The sequence below is a fragment of the Nicotiana tomentosiformis genome, chromosome 1, assembly GCF_000390325.3.
Source record: "Nicotiana tomentosiformis chromosome 1, ASM39032v3, whole genome shotgun sequence".
Lineage (NCBI taxonomy): Eukaryota > Viridiplantae > Streptophyta > Magnoliopsida > Solanales > Solanaceae > Nicotiana > Nicotiana tomentosiformis.
The window spans coordinates 124,515,947-124,529,400 of NC_090812.1; positions in this window are offsets into that span (position 1 = coordinate 124,515,947).

Sequence of the window (13,454 nt, forward strand, 5' to 3'; positions counted from 1 at the left end):
TGGGTAACTTTATAAAATGTATTATGACTTGCAAGCATGATTGTTTTTGATTTTCGAGAGGTTCATGAGTGATTTGGAAGAGTAATTCTTAATTTGAAAACTTTAAGGGGAAGAATTTACCAAAGTTTGACTTTTGTATAGACGACTCTGGATTGGTGATTTGAAGATTCCTGTAGGTTCGTATGATGATTTTAGACTTGTAAGTGTGTTTGGTTCAGACCTTGGGCGGCTCGGGTTGACTCGGCACTTCTAATGAAGTTTGAATTCATGAACTTAAGAGAGTTTCATCATTTGAATTGATCTTTGGTTCTTACTTTTGATGTTGTTATTTTTTTTGAGGCTTTGGATATGTCGTGGAAGGTTCACGACTAGTTAGTATGGTTGAATGGGATCTTTGGGGACTCGTGTGTATTTCGGATCATTTTGTGCCATTTTGGAATTCCTGATTTCTAGTGTCAGTGAAGTGAATCGCAAACGCGAGGCATGTGCCGCGATGGCATAGAAGGAACTTGGAAGGCGAAGTTTTATTCTTCGCGGTCGCGATGAGGAGACCGCGATCACAAAGTGTTGGCTACAGCATCGCGGTCGTGTGAGCTTGTCCGCGTTCGTAGAGAGAAATGGTCAGTTGGCTATCGCGATCGCGAGGTGTCTTTTGCGTTTGCGTAGAAGGGACTGTAGGCGGTGTTGATCTATGCATCGCGATCGCGTAATTGGGAGGTCGCGATCTTGATTAAGGAATCGCTGTCAGGGATTTAATTTGTCCAATTTCGGATTTTGCTCATGTTTTTCATTGTTTTGAGTTTTAGAGAACGTAAAGAGGTGATTTTGGAGATAGAATTCACCCATATCTTAAGGGTAAGTAATTTCTACTTAATTTTGACCATATATCTTGTTTTTACGTGGATTTTTACATCTGAAACATGAAATTAAAGAAAAAAAATTGGAGTTTTTGTCTACAACTCATGATAGTATATTTTGAGGTTTTGAACATTAATTTAAACTCAGATTTATAATCAAATTACATATTTGAACTTGGTAGGTTATGAGTCATCGGGATTTGTTATTGGTTTTGGCTTTCGGGCATGCAGACCGGGTAGACTTTTGTTAACTTTTTAGAAATTCTTCAAAGATCGAACCTTTATTGATTGAGATCGCTTCCTATAGCATTGTAATAACTTCCTTGGATGATATTTGGCTTAGATTTGCGCAAATGAAGGTTAATAACAAGGTTTACACGTGATTTGAGGTTGATGGCTAGACGGATAAGGTAAGTATCTTACCTAATCTCAACTTAAGGGAATTTTTCCTAAAATAAATTTATGTGCTATGTGTTACATGCTTGGGAAAGGTGACACATATGCGATGTGGCGAGTGTAGATGCATATACCAGGATTATATGTAATGACCCGAGAAATTATTTTGTGTATTTGAGCCCCATTCTCCTATTTGATGCTCCACATATGTTAATTTGTTGATATGTAACTAGCGGGGATGGTTGGTTTAGTTTCAGAAAGGTTTTGGATTGAATTGGAACACTTAGTTTCAAGGTTGGAAGCTTAAGTTATAAGAGTTGACTAGCGTTTAACTTTTGTATAAACGACCCCAAAATGGTATTTTGATGATTCCAAATAGTTTATATGGTTATTTTGGACTTAGACGTATGTCCGGATTTGGATTTGGAGGTTCCTAGGTTGATTTGGCTCTATTGGCGAAGGTTGGAAAATTAAAAGTTTGAAAGGTTCATAGGCTTGATCGAGAGTTGACTTTCATATTATAGGGTTCAGATTATTATTCCAGGAGTTGAAATAGGCTCGTTATATCATCTAGGACTTGAATCGGATGCTTGGTTGAAGTTTGAAGTTTATGAATCTAAGAGCTTGATCTTGATCGTCGATTCGTGATTTTGATATTATTTTGTGTGATTTGGGGCCTCGGGTAGGGCCTATTGTATTTTAGGACTTCTTGGTGTATTTGGATGGGGTCCCGGGGGTCTCAGTTGTGTTTCAGATGGGTTTCAGACCATTTCTCTCATGTTGGAATTTGCTGATTTTCTAGTGTTGGTGCCTTCATCGCGATCGCGGAAGGAGTCACACGATCGCAGAGTATGTTTTGGTAGCTGGTGGTTTTTCTTCTTCGTGTTTGCATAGTAGAGGTCGCGATCACGGACTGTTGGGGAGCTGAAGCTTCGCGTTCGTGACTGTAGGGCACGTTTGCGTAGCTTTGTGTCAAGCCGGGGAAAGGCAGGTGGTTTAGCCTTCGCGTTCGCGTAGACCTGGGTGCTGGTGAAGTGTGATCGCAGGCAAGGGTCGTGTTAGCATAGGGTCATCTGGTGGCAGTTGAGGTTTTGTTCTTCGCGATCGCGAAGTAGTTCCCGTGATCACAAAGGGTATCGCTGGGCAGATATTTTATGTTCTTATTTTCGGACTTTGAGCTCATTTTATCATATTTTGAGATTGGGAGCTCGGATTGAGACGATGTTTTAGGCGATTTTCACTACTTGGATTGGGGTAAGTGTTCTTGACTCGGATTTGATTATTATTCATGATTCCATCCTTGATTTTAGCATTTGATTGGTGAATCCAAGAGAGAAATTGAGTTTTTTGACAAAACTTTTCTAAAATAAAAAATAGGGTTTTGAACCACGACTCGGAGTTGGATTTGGATGAAAATTATATATTGGGACTCATTTTCGAATGGGTGATCGGGATTTATGACTTTTGTCGGGTTCCAGAAAGCGAGCCCAAGTTTACTTTTTGGTTAACTTTTTATATTTGATAAAGATCGCATCTTTATTAATTGGAATCGATTTTTATAGCCATGTTTGATGTTATTGAGTTATTTTTGGCTAGATTTGACCCGTTTGGAGGCCGATTCGAGAGGCAAAAACTTTTTAGAATATTGATTTGGCTTTTTTGAGATAAGTATCTTGTCTAACCTTGTGTGGGGAAATACCTCTTAGGATTTGGCCTTAATTGCTTATTCGTGTTATATGAAAAGTGACGTGTACACGAGGTGACAAGTGTATACACGGGTGCTAGGTGTGGCTTATGACCTAATTAGACCTCAGGCTATTAATATGCCTTAATTCGATTATGTACTTTATAATAAACATGCTTAAATCACCTTGTGACTACATGATCATGATATCTACCATTGATTTAGCCATTGTCATGCTTTATGTGTTGAACACCTGCATTTTATGTTATTGTCATGTCGTTGTGCAATTTGTTGATAAGTTGTGAGCTTATATCTTTGATGAAACTTTGGTGTTATTATTTTGTGATAATTGTGGCACATGTGGACATGTTGAGTGGATTGATTGGGAGTGTCATCACGAGATCTTTGCCGTACGATTATGATTCTTGTTGCGAGCGTGGGGCAAAATAAGGGTGGAATTTTCCTTGGTTGCCCACGTGGTGAAATAAGTGTGGTGATATACGCATGTGGCAAAATAAGGAGGGCATTTTATTGTTATGTGCACATGCAGCGAAATAAGGGTGGCATTGTTGATGATGTTATGTGATGAGTGGGGGTGTCTTTCTTTATGTTGTTTATGTATTGCAATGGGGTTGATATTCTGATCATATGTATGTTTCTTAAAATTCCGTCTTGTATTTTTAATGAGTTATTAGTGGAATTTGACATGCTATCATATGACTTCACTTCTATTTGATGATTGTTGACAAAGATAGATTTTTCTACATGAGTTGTTATCACATGTTCTCCGAGATGGTTGATATTATTTCCCTTACATATTCTGTTGCCAGTTATTGATATATTACACAGGTTATTGACTACTCAGTTTCATATGACTTAAACCTCATCACTACATCACCGAGGTTAGTCTTGATACTTACCGGGTACCGACTGTAGTGTACTCATACTACACTTTTACATATTTTTATGCAGATCCAGGTGTTGGAGGCTGCGGATCTTGAGAGTGAGAGCTTACATCATTCGTGAGAAGTCAAGGTAGAGTTGCATGTTGTCGCAGTCCCTTGGAGTCTCATCCTTTATGCTGATAATGTTATTTCTTCATTCGAACAGTATTGTATTTTGAATATTCCGTATGTATTCAGTTATAGCTCATGACTCTGTACTACCTAGTTCTGGGGAAATGTATTGAGTATAGCTATTTCGGCTTGTGTTAACTCTATTTCGAATTTTATATTAAACTCTACATTAGTATATCATGTTTCATTGAGTTAATATTGTTAAATGATAAGATACCTAGTCTTAGAGATTAGGTTCCATCACGACCCCTTGGGTAGGATTTTAGGTCATAATAAGTTGGAATAAGAGCTCTAGGTTTATAGGTTCTACGAGTCATGAGCAAGTTTAGTAGGGTCTTGCGGATTGGTACAAAGACACCTGTACTTATCTTAGAGAGGCTACCGAGCTATTAGGAAACATTACCTTCTTTCATTCTTTGTCGTGCCGATTTGTTATTCTGAAGTTTGAATGTTTACTCTTCTATTCTCTCACAGATGGTGAGGACACATTCTGTCGGATCTGTTGAGCATGCACCAACGCCCTGATCACGTCCAATTCACACCCAATTAAAGAGTATGAAACGGTCGTTGCAATTATAAATCTCAACATGAGTCATGCTCGAGTCCATAGGGAGTTTAAAGTGGTGTTAAGTTAAACACTCAAGAAAAAGAACTTGAAATAACCAATTTTATCTTTCAAGCAAAGATGGGTAACTGTTATCTAAATTAACTACAAAGAGATTTAACTAACTAGTAAGCAAATAATGATTGAATTGTTTTTGATATTTTTGTCAAATAGGGAAAAGCCTAGGGTTGTAACCTTCATCTAGGTGTAAACCTAATGGGTATAGTAAAATCTATGCTTGCTTGTTAGATTGGGATTTGCTATAACTCTCAATGCTCAAGTACCCACTCAATACCTCTCGATTAAAGAGTGATTATGCCCAAATTGGCTTTCTCAAGACAAAATGGGTGGCAATCTAAACAATTGAAATTGAGTCCAAGTTGGATTATCCCTATATCTAGTTCAAGTCCTTTAATCAAACCAATCAAAACTTCAACTAGTTTAATTTCCTGTTAGCCAAGTTTTTCTAGACTAAGTTCCTCTTTCTCAAGTAAGAACTAAGTCAAATAGGCATGAATCAATATTTGCAACCATTAATTCTAGATATAAAGCATAAAAAAGGCTAAATAACATACACCCAATCAATAATAAGTATTAATATTAAATACCCATAAGTTTACACGCTAGGGTTGGATCACAACCTTAGATAAAATCTAGCTACTCATAATTATTGACATAGAAAAATGAAAAGAAAAAGTAATTGAGACATAAAGCTAGAATTAAAGAGTAAAATTAATGAGTCTTCTCTAACTGTTTCTCCAAATTGCCAAAAGTGGATAAATATAACCGCTAGCAACTGCTACAGTACAAAAGTTGCCCTAAAAGAGTATTTCTCGTCTATTATAGTGCTCTGAAATCTACTGACAAAAATGCCCTTCGGAGGGTTCTACGACCGCACAATTACGTCTGCGGTATGAACTTTGGGATTTTGCTCTTGTAGGTGCTTGTCAGTTGGAGGGATTTTGCGGGTCGCATTTGCTTTTGCGGCTGCAGTATAAATTCTGTGGACCGCTCTATTCTCTGCACTTCTCATCTTGACTTTTTGAGCTGGAACATCTCTCCTTTGAGTTAGATTTCTTCGTTGAGCTCATTTTCCAGCACACCTACAATTCATACATTTTCATTAGATTCAGAAACAAAAATCACTACTTTTGGACTAAAAACTAGAGCAAGAAGGTACTAATAAGTGGTTAAAATCCACACTTATCATGCCCCATGTCAGAGCCGCGAGAGGCCGGTACTGAGGTAGAGGCTGAGGAGGGGATACGTGCTACAACTAGATCACATGCTAGAGCAGTAGTTTTGGAGCCTCCAGTAGCTCCAGTTGAGGATAAGGAGTCCGAGCATGTTGAGCATGCACCTGAGCAGCCTATTGTTACACCGGGGCTCCAGGAGACCTTGGTGCACTTCATGAGTATGTTTGGGAGTTTGGCCCAAGCAGAGTTGATTGCGGTTGCACCACCTACTTCACAGGGCTGGGGGAGGAGCTCAAACTCCCGCCGCCAGTACACCAGTGCAACCGGCTTATGCTTACCAGAGGTTGAAGTTCAGCCTGAGGTAGGTCTAGTTGTGTCAGCTGAGGGACAAGAGTTTCGAGAAGTTTTAGAAGTTTCATCCTCCCTAGTTTAGTGGAGGGGCTTCTGAGGATGCATAGGGTTTCTTGGATCAGTGTCATCGTATTCTACGTACTATGGGTTTAGTGGAGTCGAGCGGGGTCAACCTTACTACTTTTCGGTTAACGAAACCGGCATAAAGATGGTGGTAGACTTATGAGGCGAATAGACCAGATGGCGCTGCACCACTTACATGGTCCTATTTCTCCGATCTTTTCTTGAGGGAGTTTATTCCACAGACCTGCATGGACGAGTTGCGCAGTGAGTTTGAGCAGTTACACTAGGGGAGTATGACTGTGTCTAAGTATGCTATGAGGTTTACAGAGTTATCTCATCATGCACCTTCCTTGGTTTCCATAAATAGAGAGAGTCCGTAGATTTATTGAGGGACTCGCCTTTAGCCTTAAATTTGGGATGCCATGGGAGTTGGAGACTGACACTACATTTCATAATGTTGTAGAGATTTCTAGGAGGTTAGAGCGTATCTGCGGGCAGGAGAGGGAGGATTGGGAGGCTAAGAAGCCTCATGGTTTTGGAGGATTTGATGGATCCTACTCTGGGGGCAAGGTCCGTCATGGAAAAGGCTTTGTCAGTCTACCAGTTTAGTCCACACTTTAGGTTTCCCGTAGTGCTCCAGTTAGCCATAGATCTCCGAGCACTCGTAGCAGACAACCATCTTTCACTGCACCATCTGCACAGGGTTCTTACAATGGTTATTCTAGTTGTCTGAGGCAGACTCAGTACCAGCAGCCACGCCTCCAGAGAGGTTGCTTTCAGTGTTGTGATACTAGGCATATTGTGAGATATTGTCCCTGACTTCGGATGGGTGGACCTCAGTAGGGTACTCAAGCTATGGTTTCCGCTCCAGTTGCTACTCCACCTGTATAGCCAGCTAGAGGTGGAGGATAGGTGGGTAGAAGTCATCCTAGATTGGGAGGCCAGGCTCATTCTTATGCTTTCCCTGGTAGGTCTAAGGTAGTTTTATCAGATGCAGTCATTACAAGTATTGTTCCGGTCTATCATTGGGATGCATCGGTTTTATTTGATTTGGGTTCTACTTATTTGTATATGTTATCCTACTTTGCTTCATATTTTGATATGTCTCATGGTTCTTTGGATACTCCTATCTATGTGTCTACACCAGTTGGGGATTATATTATGGTGGACCGTGTCTATCGTTCTTGTTTGGTCACTATTGGAGGCTACGAGACTAGGTTTGACCTTCTGTTGTTTAATATAGTGGATTTTAATGTGATTTTAGGCATGGATTGGTTATCTTCATATCACAGTATTCTTGATTGTCATGCTCAGACCGTGACATTGGCTATGCCGGGGTTACCGAGGTTGGAATGGAGAGGTTTCTTGGGTCAAGTTCCTAGTAGGGTGGTGTTTTTTCTGAAGGCTCAATGATGGTTGATAAGGGGTGCCTGGCGTACTTAGCCTTTTGTTAGAGATGTGAGTGCTGATATTCCCACAGTTGATTTAGTCCCCGTGGTGCAGGAGCTTTCAGATGTTTTCCTTGCAGACCTACCGGCAAGCTACCCGATAGGCATATTGATTTTAGTATTGACTTGGCACCGGGCACTCAGCCCATATTTATCCCACCGTATCGCATGGCTCTAAGAGAGTTGAAGGAATTGTAGGAACAGTTGCAAGAATTACTAGATAAAGGTTTCATCAGGCCTAGTGTCTCACCTTGGGGTGCGTCGATGTTGTTTGTGAAGAAGAAAGACAGTTCCATGAGAATATGTATTGACTATCGGCAGTTGAACAAGGTTAGTATCAAGAACAAGTATCCACTTTCGCGTATTGATGATTTATCTGATCAGCTTCAGGGTGCTAGTTTATTTTTGAAGATTGACTTGAGATCGGGGTACCATTAGTTGAAGATCAGGGCTTTAGACATTCCTAAGACGGCCTTCAAGATTCGTTATGGGCATTATGAGTTCTTGGTGATGTCTTTTAGGCTAACCAGTGTCCCACCAGCTTTCATGCACTTGATAAACAATGTGTTTTAGCCTTATCTGGATTCCTTCATCATTGTGTTCATTGATGATATATTGGTGTATTCCTGTGGTAGGGAGGATCATGAGCAGCATTTGAGGATTGTGCTTTAGAATTTGAGGGAGAATAAGCTATATGCTAAGTTTTCCAAGTGCGAGTTTTGGTTAGATTCAGTGACATTCTTGGGCACATGGTGTACAGTGAGGGGAATAAGGTGGATCCAAAGACGATTGAGACTGTTCAAAGTTGGCCCAGACCTTCTAGCGCTACAGAGATTCGGAGTTTCCTAGGGTTGTCCGGGTATTATCGCCGCTTTGTGGAGGGGTTTTCATCTATAGTATCCCCATTGACTAAGTTGACTTAGAAGGTAGCCCCATTTAGGTGGTCTAACGAGTGTGAGGAGAGCTATCAGAATCTCAAGACTGCCTTGACTACAACTCCAATTCTGGTTTTGCCTTCAAGATCGGGTTCATATACAGTCTACTGTGATGCTTCACGGGTTAGCATTGGGTGTATGTTGATACAGTATGGTAGGGTGATTGCCTATGCTTCACATCAGTTGAAGCCCCATGAGAAGAACTATCCAATGCATAATTTGGAGTTAGCAGCTATTGTACACGTGCTCAAGATTTAGAGGCACTACTTATATGGTGTATCTTGTGAAGTGTATGCTGATCACCAGAGTCTTCAACATTTATTCAAGAAAATTTTTTTGAACTCGAGGCAACGAAGGTGGTTGGAGCTATTGAAGGACTATGATATCACCATTCTTTATCATCCACGGAAAGCCGATATGGTGGCCGACGCCTTGAGTGGGAAGGTGGATGTTCAGGCTTTGGCCAACAGGCTCGTGGGGTTGGATGTTTCAGAGCCTAACATGGTTCTTGCTTGTGTTGTATCTCAGTCGTCTTTGTTTGAGCGTATCAAGGACCGTCAGTATGATGATTCCCAATTGCTTGCCCTTAGGGACATGGTGCAGCACGGTGATGCTAAGGAGGTGGCTATTGGTGATGATAGGGTATTGAGGTTTAAGGGTCGGATCTGTGTTCCTAATATGGATGGCTTGAGGGATTTGATTCTTGAGGAGACTCATAGTTAACAATATTCCATTCATCCAGGTGATACAATGATGTACCTTGATTTGAAGCAACACTAGTGATGGAGAAGGATGATGAAGGACATTGTTGAGCATGTGCACTGTGTTTGAACTGTCAGTCGGTTAAGTATGAGCATCAGAAACCGGGTGGCTTGCTTAAGAGGTTAGATATACTGGAGTGGAAGTGGGAGCATGTCAATATGGATTTTGTAGTTGGGCCGCCAAGGACATTGAGGAAATTTAACGTTGTTTGGGTCATTGTGGACAGACTCACCAAGTCTGCACATTTCATTTCGGTCAAGACTTCCTACACTTCAAAGCAGTTGGCTCTAATTTAGAGAGATTGTTCGCCTGCGTAGTGTACATGTGTCTATTATCTCGAAACGAGGCTGTCACGACCCAATTCCCAACATAGGCCATAATGGCGCCCAATGGAGCCGTTAGGCAAGCCAACAATTAATCAACACACCGATCGATAGTCCATAACATATTTTAGTACAAGTAATGAAATAAATAAGCAGAATTTCTCTATTTTTATAGAAAAGTATTGATATTATCTTCGAACGTGGTGGAAATATAAATCCGAATATCATAACAAATGCAACTAAGAACAAAATCTAAATCCCCATAACCCAGTGTCACAAGTGCATATGTATCCACTAGAATATACAACGGTACTACAACAACTATGTGGAATAAAAATAGACAGAATACAATAAATGAATAGGAATAGGACTCTGTGTGCTGCAGATCGTAACATAGAGAGCAACTCACCACAATGTCTCCTCAGTAGTTGCGCATACGTGCCTGTGTGACCACCAAATATACCTGTCTCAGTACCTGCACAATTAGTGCAAAAGTGTACTATGAGTACGTAAAGTAACACGTACCCAATAAGTATGTAGTCTAACCTCAAAAAGGTTATAGCGAGGGATCGACATCGACACTTACTAGTGGTCCAATAATGAAAGTACAATAATAGTAGACAGGTATGGATCATAGCAAATAAAAGCAACGAAACAAATAAATATGCATAACGTGATTCTCAACATAATAGTAATTACGAAATCACCAAATACCATAAGCTGCCTCGAAGAAAACAAAGATAACCAACATCAAATAAAATGCCAAATCTTAAGTTAGGAAAACTCATTTGTATGATGTCTCCCTATCGAATATTACGCACGAGTCTGCCGAGGCAAATGGCCCGATCCCATAAGAATAATGTTTCATAGAGCTGCTGAGGCGAACAACCCAATTCCATAAATGTATCTCATAATCTTGCCACGGTGAACGGCCCGTTCCCATGAGAGTGTGTTATATTATAATGCTGAGGTCATATTGCCCGATGTATAGATACATCTCATAATACTGCCGAGGCGAACGACCCGGTCCCATAATGGTACTGCTGAGACGTTCAACCTAATCCCATAAGAATAGTGAAACTTTGGATAGGTCATCAACCCAACTCGTGAATATATGTGCGAGTTGTGAAATCAAGAAACTTTCGGACAAATATGTACACCGCGAGAGAAATTCGTACGAGAAAGTATAAATTTCGCGGATAATCAAGTAGCGCATCAAGTTTCTAGAATAGCAAAGTTTGATACTCTGCACAAGTCTAGTTTTAGTCTAAAATATAAATTAAAGCATTTAAACAGGCAAAAATAACTCAAGTAGTGCAATTACAACATGTTGTGAGTCTAAGTCTACTAGACAAATCAAGAATCTAGCATACACATGTCATCACCTCATACGTGCGTAGCTCCAATAACACATAACACGTAGAAAACATAATACCTATAGGGTAAATTCCGGCTAGACATGAGAATTACCTTGCTCCGAAATCCCATAATCGGCTCCACTCCTCTCTAACACCCCAAATCAATGCGAAACGATCCGAAACTAATCAAATAACATACAAACCAATAAAAAACATACTAAAAAACACGTAACTTAAGAATTAGAAACAATTCTCAACTCCAAACAAAAAAGTCAACAAAGTCAACCCTTGGGCTCGCATGCCCGGATTCTGAAAATTCTCGAAGATAAATATTACCCGCAGCACCACGAGCTCAAATATATAATTTATTTCCAATTTTATGTCCAATTTCATGGTCAAAACTCAAAAATATCATTTCTAGGTTTTCTTCCTAAATTCCACAATTTCTACCAATTTCTATGTTAAATTCCATATATAATCCATGTATTTAGATCACAACAAATTGTAATAAGTTACCCCAAATCGCCCTACTTGTGCTCCAAGAACATAAAGATGAAGAAATGAACTCAAAATATCGAAATTGGATGTTTAATTACCCTACCAGGCCTCCTTCTTCATGATCGTGGTCACTAACCACGCAATCGCGGTAACAAATGTTCCAGCATCATTTTCTTCATCGCAATCGCGATCAAGAAGCCACGCGATCGCGTTGTACAAATTTTGTTTTCCTCTACACAGACATGCTTTGGTGTTAGGCCATAATGTTTTGTAAAAAAATCCAAATAACAAACGGTTTGATTATTTCAAAACTATATTCAAAGAGGTACAACTTTTATTTTTGGATCATCCTCAAAATCCTTATAGATTGCAAGATATAAGCTCTTGAAGTCAGACCACTAACATCAGAAATTTCCTTCTACACTATCGCGACCTTACTTTCCATGATTGCGATTCACAAGACCTGAAATGCATTTTTCTCTTCGCGATCACGGCCCAAACCTCCACGATCTCGATTTACACTCTTATGATAAGTTATCAGTAACTCAAACGGCCTAAAAGTGGTCCAAAACCACCCCAAAACTCAACTGAGGTCCGAGAAACCCCGTCAAATCAATCTAACAAGTTTGTATACCCTGTGTAAGCTTTTCCAAAGGCTCAGAACACGAATTACAACATCGAAACCAAGAATTAAATGCAAACTCAATTTTTTAATACGACAAACTTCACATACAAGTTCCGATCAACTAAATGAACCTATCCAAGGTCCCCGAACACCACCCGGAGTACGATAATACCAAACTCCACTCCAAGTTAAACTTAGCAAATCCAAAAACCTTCAAAATGCAAACTTCCCACAATAAGCACGGAATCGCTCCCGGACCACCCGATATTCAACCCGAACATACCTCCAAGTTCGGAATCACCCTACGAACCTATAGGAACCTTCAAATCTCGATTCCGAGGTCGTTTACTCAAAAGTCAAACCTTGGTCAACTCTTCCAACTTAAAGCTTCTCAATTGAGAATTATTCTTGCAAATCAACTCCGAACTTCACGAAAACCTAAACCAACTACAGATGCAAGTCATAAGGCCTAAAGTGAGGCTACTCAAGGTCTCAAACCGCCGGACAACATGCTAAAGCTCAAAATAACTGGTCGGGTCATTACATTCTCGCCTATTTAAACATACGTTCGTCCTCGTACGTGCCAGAAATCCTTCCAAAGTTGCCAAAAACACTGAATAACTTAACACACACATATCCATGGGTGATCGCACGTTACCTCCATCTATATGATCCCATCGACACAATCCTGATTGAGAATTCTTCCTTCAACCTTAGCTTGAAATCTTTAGAACCAAATTCTAACTTCTGGAGCCCCCCAAAGATCCGATTCTTATATATGTACACTGTATCAATCTCAACAAGTTGTGCCAAAGCGTAATTATACACTCGAGTTGTAACCGCACGATATACCATATAACTCATATGCCATGGTAATATCTTTCGATCGCAATAAATGTTCATTATCAAACCCATTATTGGCAATATACCTCATGATATATAAAAATCCAGTTCCAAACCTCGCAATACTACAACGACGAAAGAGATGTGTAGAAACCCATAACCACTCGTCAAATCAATAAATCATGGAGTTCTTCTGCTCAACAAGAACCATTGTCGTGTTCTAAACTGATTAGTGACATTTCTCCTCCAAACATACATTATACCAATCCGATTGTGCTAATTCCAGGTCCAACAACCTCGTCCCACCCAATACAGGTTGTTCAGACAACAAGCCACATCAAACATCATCTAAATTCTCATACGACGTGATCCGTATGCCAAACAAGCAACAACTCTAATATGACCAATAAGGAAATGGAGCCCAAGTACAGAACT